At 47.1% G+C, this 12827-nt stretch overlaps 1 protein-coding gene across 2 annotated transcripts in view; it reads right to left on the reverse strand.

Moving 5' to 3' along the window:
• The window catches only part of LOC144166766 (monocarboxylate transporter 12-like), a 55512-nt gene that overhangs the window by 20986 nt on the left and 21699 nt on the right, over positions 1-12827 (reverse strand). Inside the window, exon 1 of one of the 2 annotated variants that reach the window (XM_077696254.1) lies at positions 3718-3948. The exons of the other annotated variant lie outside the window; for it this stretch is intronic. The gene's annotated coding sequence lies outside the window, so the exon portion shown is untranslated. Of the gene's footprint in view, positions 1-3717; positions 3949-12827 lie in introns of those variants that run through there. 2 annotated transcript variants of the gene reach the window in all.

The raw sequence follows: 12827 nt of genomic DNA on the forward strand, positions 1-12827 counted from the left end.
GGTCCATTATAAATGAGGAGTCTTCTTGAATGCGTAACTCCTCTTAGACAAAATATATGAGTTCAGTTCATTAAAACGGCTGCTTTGTCCCATTAACAGCAATACAAATTTTATCGCAAACGTCGAACAAATAACCAAGATATTAAAAAAAAAACATCAACAGTGGAAACTCCCTACAGCCCCTTTGTATGATGTCACAGAATCTTGTTTGGGCAATTGACGGCAGCCTCGGCCAATGGCTTATATTATAAACCATCGTCAAGTAACATGACTGGGAATATTGTAGTGGGGCATCTAGTTCCGTTCGATCGCACGACTTGGATGATAATGCGCAGTTAACAAACTTATAGAACTGTTTTTAGTGCCGGCGCATATCCCGTTTTCTCTGCTGCCCATGTTACGTCAGAGTAGCGCAAAATTTGAAAGTTCTTTTGCTCACGTTTTTTTTTTTTCGGTTAAAAAACGTCGTTCGCAGCAGGAATAGGGCTGAGTGTATTATTGTCTTCATGGCCTTTTTAAAGGATCCATGAAGACAAAATACAAGTTGGGTTTATTAAAACGACTGCGTAGTCCCGATAACAATGATACCAATATCATCGCAATCTTCGAACAAATAACGGAGATATTAAAAAAAAAAGCGTGTGAAGCAGTCGCGACCCCCTAGCCAATTTCCCGCAACATTTCCATGACGTCACGGAACCTTGTTTGTGCGATTGGCAGCCGCCTAACTGACCTGTCGCGACGACACATGACTGGACGTCTGTAATGGGGCCTCTAGTTCCATTTGACCGCATCACTTGAATGCTAACGTGCAGTTAACGCACTGAAAATTATGTTTTATTGTTGGCCCGTATGACGTCATTCTTGCTCATAACACGTCACTGTGGCGCAAAATCTGAAAGTTTGTAAACACTTCTTGCTTTTTTTTCGTTAAAAAAACATCTTTTGGGGCTGTAATGGAGCTGAGTGAGACACTGAATGCTAGTTTTGTCAAATTAAACAAGCTTGTATTATTGTCTGCATGGCCCCTTCAAGGCATGCTGCATAAATAGACAAATTTATTGTAGGGAATTCGGTGATAAAATCCTTTGCAGGTGGTTGACACAGTTATTAGCCCTTTGCTTGCGCACAAAACCTAGCAAGGACGAAACTACGTACTGTGATTATTGTGATGACAGGAGCCAATGTATTCAGAGTTTTAAGCCAGCATTTCAGAACAAGTGCTTTAGTAGGTATATATATATATATATATATATATATATATATATATATATATATATATATAGCGAATCAGAAAATGGGAAATGAGGGGCTCCGTGAAATAAGACAGAAAATAAGGGTTGGCAGTCAAGAAAACCTCGGAAAGCAAAGGGGAGGTTGTGGTGGGTCATAGAAAGAGATGAAGAATTTTTTTAGTCGAAAAGAAAGTGGTGAAAGAATGCCCGCCGGGAGGGATCCGAACCCACGACCTCCGAATACCGGTCTGGTGCGATAACCACTGCGCTACCGGCGGGGCTGTTTCCCCAGCACGTTCTCGGGTATTTATGTTAAGGTATTTTTGTTTACTGCACTTGGGGGTGGTATAGCCAGCGCCACTCGGACTATTCAGGGTGAAGGAGACCTTCTTTTTAACCCCCGGGCCGTGACTCGAGCGTCTACATGTCGAGAGTGGTCGACCAGCGGGCATTTTTTCACCACTTTCTTTTCGACTCAAAAAACTGCCGGCATTTCTTTCTGTATTTCCTAACGAGCCCCTCATTTCCTAAACCTATATATATATATATATATATATATATATATATATATATATATATATATATATATATATATATATATATATATATATATATATATATATATATATATATATATATATATATATATATGAGTGGCGCTGGCTACCACCCTCAAGTGGTGCAGGAAACATAAAATAATACCTTAACATAAATGCCCGAAAAAGTGGTGGGGAAACAGCCCCGCCGGTAGCGTAGTGGTTCTCGCACCAGACCGGTATTCTGGAGGTCGTGGGTTCGGATCCCACCCGGCGGGCATTTTTTCCCCACATTTTTTCCCCACTTTCTGACTCAAACAATTCTTCATCTCTTTCTATGACCCACCACAACCTCCCCTTTGCTTTCCGAGGTTTTCTCGACTGCCAACCCCTATTTTCTGTCTTATTTCACCGAGCCCCTCATCTCCCATTTTCTGATTCGCTACATTCGCTACACATATATATATATATATATATATATATATATATATATATATATATATATATATATATATATATATATATATATATATATATGGTACCCCAATAAGTTCCCCGGGCCCTATAGAACACCTTTTTGGGGGTGCACCTAAATACGCTTCTATTGTTTCAGCAAAATATCAAGAGATACAATGATCACTTTTAAGAAGTAGAAATCTGGGAGAGTTGTAACCTAAATTGGACATGGGTCCACTCAGTGTACCGCAACTTTTGGTGAATTGCATCATCAGCGTATTTTAAGAGAAGGAAATGAAGTGGCTTTACTAAACATACAAGGAATCTCCGAGCATGCAACCACCAACGCGAAAATTCCTGCCCACACTAGATTGTAGATTTACTGTCCTGTACGCGCGCAAGTAAAAAAAAACCTTTTTCTTCGTTGTAAAGTAAATAAATGGCACTATTCCAAGAAAGTTAACCAAGTTACGCGCTCGCTGAATTCCAGGTGAGTTATTTTTTATTGCCTAAGCTTTCTGTAAACACCCTACTGCACAAGAATTACGGTGACTAGTTCTATCTTACTGCATGTTTAATTAAGAAAAAAAAAGCACTAAGTGTTGGACAGAAAAGGGAGACACAATTAACTGGTGCGCGCAGCACCGTATCTTGTTATCCACAGCACTCTATCCACTCACATTTCATCCTTTAACCTCCTCCTCTCTTTGCCTTGTTCAAACTTGGCACATTTTCGAAGAAACCAGACCCCAATGCCGCTTGACAAGTTTCAGCACTTCAAACCAGGGTGGAAGTTCTGTTGCAGAGTGTAGTTTTGTTGGGCAAGAATGACATGCGTCAACTGTAGAATGGGAATCGTTACACACATACGGTGCCAAAACCATTTTTTCTTTCTTCACAGCCATACGTCTGTCAACAGCCACTAATTTGTATGTGCATTTTTTTCTCTCTGAATATATCTTGTACCAAAGCACTGCCTTTAATTACGGCACTGAATTTTCAAAACTGGTCAATTATTTTCAAAATGCACACTTATTCGTTGTGGAACAAAAATTAACGGAATTGCATCAAGTTGTCTCTCTTACATCAAGGCAATTTTAAGACAATACGGGCTGAATGAAAATGTGATGTCCAATAGAGAATCGAAAGGAAAAAAAATACCGGTCCATCTCCACTAACGTGAAACCTGGCGTGGTGCGAAGCATGAAGTGTATAAGTGTATCCTTGGTGCCTTGGCGTTTTTGCCGACGGAGATGAAACCGTTGGCAGGTAGAGGGATACAGCTTTGCTGTAAAAGTCTCTTGTCTTTGAAGCACGAAGCTCTCTATCGCAAGGCATGAACGAGTGTCCGGGTGTTTTAGTACCGTGACTATATGAAACAACGACTACGACGACGACAGGAGACGCCAACAGCCCCAGCCCCTAAGGGGGGCTTCACCCTTAAAAACGAAAACCAATTCCCTCAGAGCATGGAACTTTTCTTGACTTACCTTCCGAGTGCAAGCGGTTCAAGATGAATACAATCCAGATCTGAGAAAGCCACCAATGATGATAACAAGGTATCCCACAGCTGGACTGCGTTCCCGGAGGAACAACCGCGGCTCACGACCACCTGCACTCGCACTCCATGGCAACTCCCCGACGGTCGCACAAGTGAGTGACCGGCCCCCTCCCTCCACTGCCAGGTGCCAACTGTCAACCTGACGACCGGCACCGGGGACTTCGCTCGGACGGAAAGTTAGAGAGAGATAGCCGGTTCCGCTCCCTCGAAAGATGCGATAAAGACAACAGTTGAAAGGCAGCCAGCCAACCCACGTGCAGAGCACCAGAGGAGATGATAGTCGCTGGCAGCGATAAGGAACAAGAGCACCTCTTGCGTCGATGGCGCAATCCCTGAATGGCACTTTCCATCGAGCAATGTCGCTTCCACTCTTCATCCTCCTTTTCGAAAGATGACAAGGACACTGGGGACGTTATCACTGCTGTCAGGGCAAGAAAGAACAGGCTGGAAGACAAATCAAGTAGTGGAGAACAAGGGTGGCAATGGAATGCTCGGTGTTTCTAAAGTACCGTTTTTTCGCGCGTATAACCCGCACCAAAAATGCGAAAATTTCAGCGGCAAAGTAGGGGTGCGGACAATACGCAGGGCTTTTTTTCTTTTCTTCGGTGCAGCTTCGCGGCAACGCGCCGTGTGCCGTGAAGCTCCTACGCAGTAACACCGACTAAGCCTTCCATGGCAGCCATTGCGCAAAACATACAAGGACAAGGAAGAAAAAAAATCACGCCATATCCACGGAATGAATGATGATAAGTGGGGCGAAGCTCGAGAGGGGGAGATCATCGGTAACCGTAATAACTCTCCCGTGAAAGTTCGCCCATTACATCATTAAGAAAGACGTAAGACTGTGTGCGTACATTGTACAAATCAACTTTTATTTTCGGAGTCAATGCTCCCAGGCCTGGGCCAGACCTGGTGAAAGACCCCGCGCCATCGAGGACTACCCCGCACCTCCACCACAATTTGTCACGTAGGATGGGACACAACGGTAAAGAAAGAACTTTTATTTAGGGCGAACTTGTGCCCGAACAAGACGAGAGGAAACGACCAAAGGTCCTTGCGTCTCGTTCGATCTCCGAGAACGACTGCCTGCGTTCGTAGCGTGATCTCTCGCGTGATCTCCCCCTCGCAGTGCACGTGCGCTCGCGCCTCCGTTGGCGAACACAGACAAGGTCGCGCTCCCGGTGCCGAGTTCGCGCTGCCGGTTGCAGCCGGTTCTTGCGCGTGCAACGCGGCCCACTTTGCGACATCTCCGAAAGCATGCGGCGGTCACGTACCACGAGACACAAGGGATGGACAGACCCATGGCTTTAGGAGCTTCGCCCCTAAAACAGGGACGAGCGCACCCTAAGAACTGAATTTTATTAGTGAATTGCGATGTTCGCCTTGCAGTCAGTTTTTCGTGTGTTTGTTGCTTGCGCAGTAGCATTGGTGCAGCCTTTCCTGCATCAAATGCGCGGGCAATGCGCGAGGATTCTTTTTTTTTTTTTCTTTTCCGGTGGGCTGAAAGTGGGGATGCGGATTATATGCACGGCCGGGTTATACGCGCGAAAATACGGTACTCAAGTAGAGTTGAAAGCAAGCGAGTAGCACATTGTTATTTGGAATCTTCGAAGGCCGCTGTTGTCACCAACCTCACTGCTTTCCGAGCAAAATTAATTTGAGACAGGGTCAACAGGCTTGCGCTAAGACGCGAGCTGGCAAACATACAGTACATCACGGTACCCGCAAAGGATTTACAAAATTGAAAAAGCTGAAGAGCCAAGAGTAAAAAACCCAAACACTTTTAATTCCTCGTTGTCGACGCGCGAAGCCGTAAGGAATTTTTCAGGGTTCGCTGACCGCTCGAAGGCGTTCTTTGGACCCACAAAAAAGCCATAACCTCCCTTAGGTTCAAATACCGCTTAAAGGGACCCTGCAACACTTGCCATCGACTACTAGTCATGTATTTTGGGATAAAGTCTATTGTCCCAGAAATCTCCTCCCGCAAGAATTATGAAAATCCGTTCACGATTAACGAAACTACGCGCGATGAGAAATCGCGCATAATCGTTCCCTCTCAACTCGAGCGCGGACAAGGCGACGAAAGCTGCGCGCTCTCTCCCGGAGAGGAGGGCGGCTCGCGGCGTTCTCTTCGGCGGCCTTTGTTATATCACATGCCGGGTAGTTTTCTCCTTTTCTCCGCAACGCGGAGGGGCCTATTTCCGGTCTGGTGCCACAAAAAAGCAGGCATGGGTGCCTGCTCGCAAGTGCGCGCTCGGGCTGGTAGGGCGTTTTTGAAGCAATAAACGTTTGTAGTCGAGTGGTCCCGTTGAAAGGGAAGTATTGAGCTCATCACTCAAACTCCGCGCGCACTCAAAACACAAAATAAATGGCAAAACTGTGCCTACAGGTTCAGACATAGAAGAGGTTCGTACACAGCGATGACGACGACGGAAATGGGAGAATCTAGCCGCGAAGTTGACCAGTGACAGCCGATCGGGCAGCCATGGCCTATGTGACGTCCCTTAGGCCATGCATAATGAGGACAACTGAAGAGAGAGCGGTTTGTTTTTCCGCGTCTTTCACATCGATTTGCGCGCTCACCGCTTCACGTGCACGTGTAATATTTGGCTCAGGTATTCCTGGCAGTGTAATCTAAACGTCGCGCAGGTTTACTTGTACTGCTCAAAGAGTGTTGCAGGGTCCCTTTAAAGAGATAAGAGCACAACAGCTAAGCACATAATCCAGTCCCTGCAAACACAGGGTAATGGAAACGGCATAGGAGCACACAAAGCTAGTAAAGTGGCATTTTTTGTTTGATTTTTAGATGTGAACTGTTGAAAGACACCGTCTGCTTTTGTCCCCCCACCCCCCTTCCCAAAATACACTGCCATTTTAATCTACAGATTTTCAACCTCAATTACAAGCAAAGAACTCGACTAGAGCCTTAAGCAAGTGGGGAAAAAACAATTTCCGACACGCAACACATACAAAACTACTTATTGACTTTTGTAGAGTGCTCTAAAAGGATAGATACTCATGATACTAGCCAACACAAACAACCACTCATTCTCTCATCGAGTTCAACTAAGTGACAGCTGCCACAGTGACAGGGAAGAGACAATTTTGAGTCTTCGGAGAAATGACCCCGAGAAAAGAAACAAATCTCCCGCCAGCTGGAATATCTCGACGCCATCTCCCAGCTATCCACTCATCGTGCCACTATTCCTTGGCACGAGCGGCTCAAAATGAGGCGCGCTATATTTACACGCAACGCCAGCACCAACCTCCAGCCTTGAACCTGGCCTCCCTACGGAGAACGCAATCTGCTCCTGAGCTTCTCATTCCTTTCCCTCCACCTCCCCTCTTTTGCATCCCCTCAGAACCATCTGCACTGCGCCGCACCTGTTGTCATGCGAAAGCAAGAGTGCGCGACAGCATGCAGCGGAGGGGGGTCACAGGGTCGGAAATAGCCCAGTCAGGTGGCGCCGCGGAAATTGGGTACAGGCAGAACTAAACTCACAAGCAGAGATGCGTGTTTCGTTGTTTGTCCGCCAGCAGGTAAAGCTATTTGGACAAGCGCCAGCCACGAGAGCTTCAAAGGGTGCTCCCCGCACCAAGAAGGCTCCGCTGCCCCAGTTTTCTTCCGCGCACGCGAGCGATGATGCTACGACAGCGTTCAAAGGGTTTCTGAAAGAATGCCCCAAATGACAACAAAAAAAAAAAAGAAAAGAAAAGAGCGGCTTTCGAAGGCTAGTTATGACGCACGCCACGTTTAAACCGGAAGGAAATGCTCCGCAAACTTTGGAAGGGAGCCGGGTTTACTGGGGCAGTGAAGTGATTGCTGGGGCAGATGTATGCATTGGAAAAAAGCGAGGGACGTCGTGTTTCCGTCCTTGTCAAGAAGTGTTACATGCCCCGAGCACACACAATGGCCTAGACCACTGATTCGTGACGTAGCTGCATGGCTGATTCCTGGGATACAAACGCTGCATTACTATATAACAGAGGTGGAACACAGAAGCACAGGCGTGTTTTGCCGCGCGACAAAATACCAGACGTGGTACAAACCAAACCTGCCTCAAAGCCCAGATGTTCCTCCAACCTTCCAAGCGACCAAACATTTTTTTTAACTGGACAGATCACGAGGGGGGCCAATGCATTCTTCAGGGTTGAAACAGACACGTGAGAAGTTTAGCGTGACAACAATAAAGAGTGCGTTAAGCATAGCCAAATACCCGACGCCGGAACAAACGCGAGGGGAAAAAAAAAAAGAAAAAGGTACAAGCAACAGCTTCAAGGACGTCGAAGTGAACCAAAGGGTTGCAACCTATTCTTTCCATCTCTCAGTTACAAAATATTCCAAGAAAAGTCATTGACTGGCCATACAACCAACATCTATAGGATAAAGAAAATGCAGCTGCAGGAAGGATGCACGGGACACAACTCACTGGAATGACTCACACAAAGGCGGCCAAATGAATACAACAATGACGCCACATACAACTTACAGCTGGGAGAGTGACTCGCAAGGGGAACATTGTTCCCACACATATGGGACCTGTAAAACGCTGATGACTGTTGCGAAGGCTAGGGAACAGGCCGTCGTAAAGGAGGGGGGGAAATCGGGGAGAGAAGTGGCTGACGAACACGTGAAAGCGACAGTAGAAAAGGTGGATATAGGGTAGCAAAATACAAACTGACAGGACGAATAGTCGTATAAATGCTACTGCAAACATTAGAAGCCCCAAGCTCGGTCAGAACAGGAAATAGGTTCAATGTGCGCATTACCTGCTTTGAGCACCTCTACAACCGTTTTTATAGTTGTACATGCTCCCTAGGATAGAACACGAATCCCAGACACGGTAATAAATTTCTACAAAACAGCCCTCAACATCCTCATTTTAGTGAGATTCTAGGAACACTTTAACTGTAAACGAACGCTTAAATTCAGCACTTGCCAAAATTTAATGTCCATTTATTATTTTACGGCCATTCGTGGAAAAAGACACAGTGGCAGGGGAGGCTAAAGCCTCTTAAATTGGAAAAAGCGATGACAGGAAATGAAAAAAAAAAAAAGTGGGTGGAGGAAGAAAACAGCTACCCTCCGACTTCCGGCCCTGAAGTATCGGCAACAGCTGTCGTTCCACACCATACAGCTGCACTATCCACACTAAGCACTGCCGTTAAAGGGACCCTGCAACACTTGATTGATTCTGATTGATTGTGGGGGTTTAACGCGCCGACGCAACGCAGGCGATGAGGCGCGCCGTAGTGGAGGGCTCCGGATTAATTTTGACCACCTGGGGATCTTTATCGTGCGCCGAAATCTCGTACACACGGGCGTTTTTGCTTTTCGCCTCCATCAGAAAAGCGGCCGCCGCGGCCGGGAATCGAACCCGCGACCTCGTGCTCAGCAGCGCAACGCCTTAGCCACTGAGCCACCGCGGTGGGTCCTGCAACACTTACCGTCGACTACTCGGAATGTATTTTGGGGTAAAGTCTATTGTCCCAGCAATCTCCTCCCGCAAGAATTATGAAAATCCGTTCACTATCACCGAAACTACCCGTAATGAAAAATCGCGCATAAATGTTCCCTCTCAACTCAACCGCGGACAACCAACGCGTTGGGACAACGCGACGAAAGCTGCGCGCTCTCTCCCGGAGAGGGGGGCGGCGCGCGGCGTTCTGTTCGGCGGCCTTCGATATTTCACAGGCCGGGGAGTTTCGTCCTTTTCCCCGCAACGTGGATGGGTCTATTTCCGGTCTGGTGCCACGAAAGAGCAGGCATGGCTGCCTGCTCGCAAGCAAGCGTTCAGGCTGGTAGGGCGTTTTTGGAGCAATAAACGTTTGTTGTCCAGTGGGCTCGTTGAAAGTGGAATATTTAGTTCGTCACTCAAACTCAGCGCGCACTCAAGACGAAAGAAACACCAAAAGCATGCGGACAGGTTCAGACATAGAAGAGGTTCATACACAGCGCCGACGACGGCTGATCGTCACAGGAAATGCCAGAATTTAGCCGCGAAGTTGACCGGCGACATCCGATAGGACAGCCAGGACAGCCATGGCCCGATTGACGTCGCAGAGGCCATGCCAGGGGTGCATAATGAGGAGAATTGAAGAGAGAGCGGTTGGTTTTTTCGCGTCTTTCACGGCGATTTGCGCGCTTACCGCTTCACGTGCACGTGTAATATTTGGCTCGGGTGTTCCTGGAAGTCTAATCTAAACGTCGCGCAGGTTTACTTGCACTGCACAAAGAGTGTTGCAGGGTCCCTTTAATGCATTATCCCCGCAAAAGTTAGTTTTTACAGCGCAAGTAAGGTGAGGCAACTGCACGTTTTCTTGCCGAATGACGAATCTAGTGCAAATGTTTCCTCCCGTACATTTAAAAGATTAGCAAAGTTTTCAGAGTGACAACCATTTGGCAAACGCAACATCACTACCCTCATGCCCCTATTTCACTAGAACTGACAGGTTCAAATTATCTTTCTCTCCCGCTCAATAACTGAATGCAATTCACTGACATAAGCATAGTCCGCAATCATGCAGTAATGCTTTGTTGTTTTCTTAACAGCAGAGCTGTTTCTGCTGGCCGTAACGAATGCGGCGTCATAAAAACATTTAGGGTCATCGTTACTCTTGCCGTTTACCTCGCTCATGAGCACGTTGCAATAACTACCAAGAAAAAAGTTCACCATACAGCTCGCGCTACAGACACCCAGTTCGTGGCCACCGGTTCTTGCGCGGGCTGACGCGTTCCACTTTGGGAGAAATGCGACAGCCTGCGGACAAAATGATCCGGGCCCGCCAGTCATACATGATGAAGACGACGATATTACGATGACTACCACTCCACTACCACAGTGCAAAGTGACGATCCGTAACATGTAAATAAACAATTTCAAAGATAATGAAAAGCGTGCTGGTGTGTCCTTCAGTGCTTACATGGAAAAAATCCTGAAGCTCCGCGGTGGTTCAAGCCTTGTGCGACTTAGCGCAAGCTTCGCCATTTCTTTTTTTTCCTGAATTCGTGTTCGCTTTGTACTTTGATTACGCAATAAATGCTTGGATTTCCGTAACAGGACGCCCATATATGTCACCCACAATGACATTGTTCTGTACATTTTATGACGTATACGACACGCGTCTGAGAGCACCTGAAGACGCAAATATCCGGCGTGGAAAGAACCAGACGTAAATAGCGTCTAGACCACGTTTGACGTACAGCCCACCTAGGTGAGCACCGAAGTAAACAAAAAATAGACGTGACGATGGTAGAAGACCAGCACGTGCCACACGTGGCACCTCCAAATTGCGTCACGCATGGCACGTTTCCATCACGCGAGATTAGACATGACAGACGTTGTCGTCTCCCACTTGACATCGTCACATCATTCACCTCGCACACGCTCCCCAGCTCAGGAGAATTCTATCAGCAACCGATGATTACCCGCCGCAGATATGTCACAAAGGGGAAGGCCGCGAAGTGTCCTCTAGCCACTTCGACTTCGAGACGCGAACTCCTCCTCCCCCCTTGACAGATAGCGCCGAGCCTTCAAGAGCGATAACACGATCGTCACTTCTCTGAAAACGGCCTCCCTCCAGCTGTCGTAAAGGCTGCGTTGAACAAAGCGTAATGTAAATTCCTTCCGGGGGCACTCGAGCGCTATCGGAGATAGTGCCAGTACGCCAGCAATGATAAAAAAGGAGGGGGGGGGGGGAAGAAGTTATCGCTTCATTTTGCACACGTCGTCTGTGCTATAACTGCTTCCCCGACTCCTCCGCAAACAGTACTGCAATGAGGATAATTCCACGCAGAGATAAGCCGCTTTGTTGGAGCATACGGCCACTCCAGTCTCAAGAAGATAAGTCGGCACCGTCTCTGAGGAGGCTTTTGGTAAAAGTTAAGGATAAGAACATAGACCGAGCAGTAGCAGCAATTCTGAAAACAGTAGAGAGTTTTAGCTCCGTGTTGAACGCGCGTACCGGGTTGACCAGGGGCGGTATTCTCGTAACTGTTCCTTTTGAAAACGTCCCTTTTGCGTCCCTTTCATCGTTACGTACTTCCGGTTAAGCAGTGGGCTCTGACAGTAGGTTTGCCGCACTTGCGTTACGTCACTTCCTGTTGTTTGCTTTTAGCCAATCAGGGCTCGTCAAAAGGGACACTTCTGAAAGGGACGCAAAAGGGACAAAACTAGAGAATACCGCCCCAGGACCCTTCCAGTCACTTGTGCATTCCTCACGGTAGGGTGGATTAGTTGCGTGGACCGGATGATAAAAATTTGTAGTTTCTAAACTTGTGCGCGCGCACGAGGAAATGGTAGCTGGTTTCAGCTGGTTTATGCCTGAATTCCTAGCTGGACCCGGCTGGACCTAGCTAAATTCTCAGCTGAATTCCCAGCTGGGTCCGGCTGGGACTTTAACCATAAACCAGCCGAGACCAGCTACCATTTTATCTTGGGTGTGCATTCAGTGGATACACAAAACTGTTGACAGACGTTCTTCACTTTAAAGGTATCTGCTTTGTATGTGCATTCACTGCCTTCACAAAACTTCAGACAAAATTTCCGACAGGCTGGAACATTTACTGACATTTAGAACTGCTTAGACCAGCCACAAATAAAGATGAGCGAATGGATTCACGCGATAAGTATTAAGCCTAAAAAGTTTGCACATCGTATGGGCACAGCTGCTTCAACCTGCTCCAGTTTTCAGGTCAGGCACACCAACAGACACGTCAACCCGATGCACTTAAAACCCCCAAAACGACCTCTGACCTATCCTATATTCTGCTTAGCTGAACGATTTTACGCAACGTGCACTGGGGCTGCTAAGGTAATGCGATTGAGTGCGCGAGTGTGAAAATACCGGCCAACAACTCAAGACTGTCCGTCTTATCTCGTCAAAGCTGTGGACCCAACAAAGTGCGGGGTGAGAGGCCTGTGCAAATGTTCGGCAGGTTTTTATTTGCATGCATGCGTACACGTTTAACTGTCAGAAAAACGAACGGCGTGGCACACACAGCACACAAAAAAGATTCGAAGTTTTTATCTCTCAGAT

The sequence above is a fragment of the Haemaphysalis longicornis genome, unplaced genomic scaffold (assembly GCF_048455015.1).
Source record: "Haemaphysalis longicornis isolate Haplotype H1 unplaced genomic scaffold, Haemaphysalis longicornis Haplotype H1 scaffold_19, whole genome shotgun sequence".
NCBI classification, from domain to species: Eukaryota; Metazoa; Arthropoda; class Arachnida; order Ixodida; family Ixodidae; genus Haemaphysalis; species Haemaphysalis longicornis.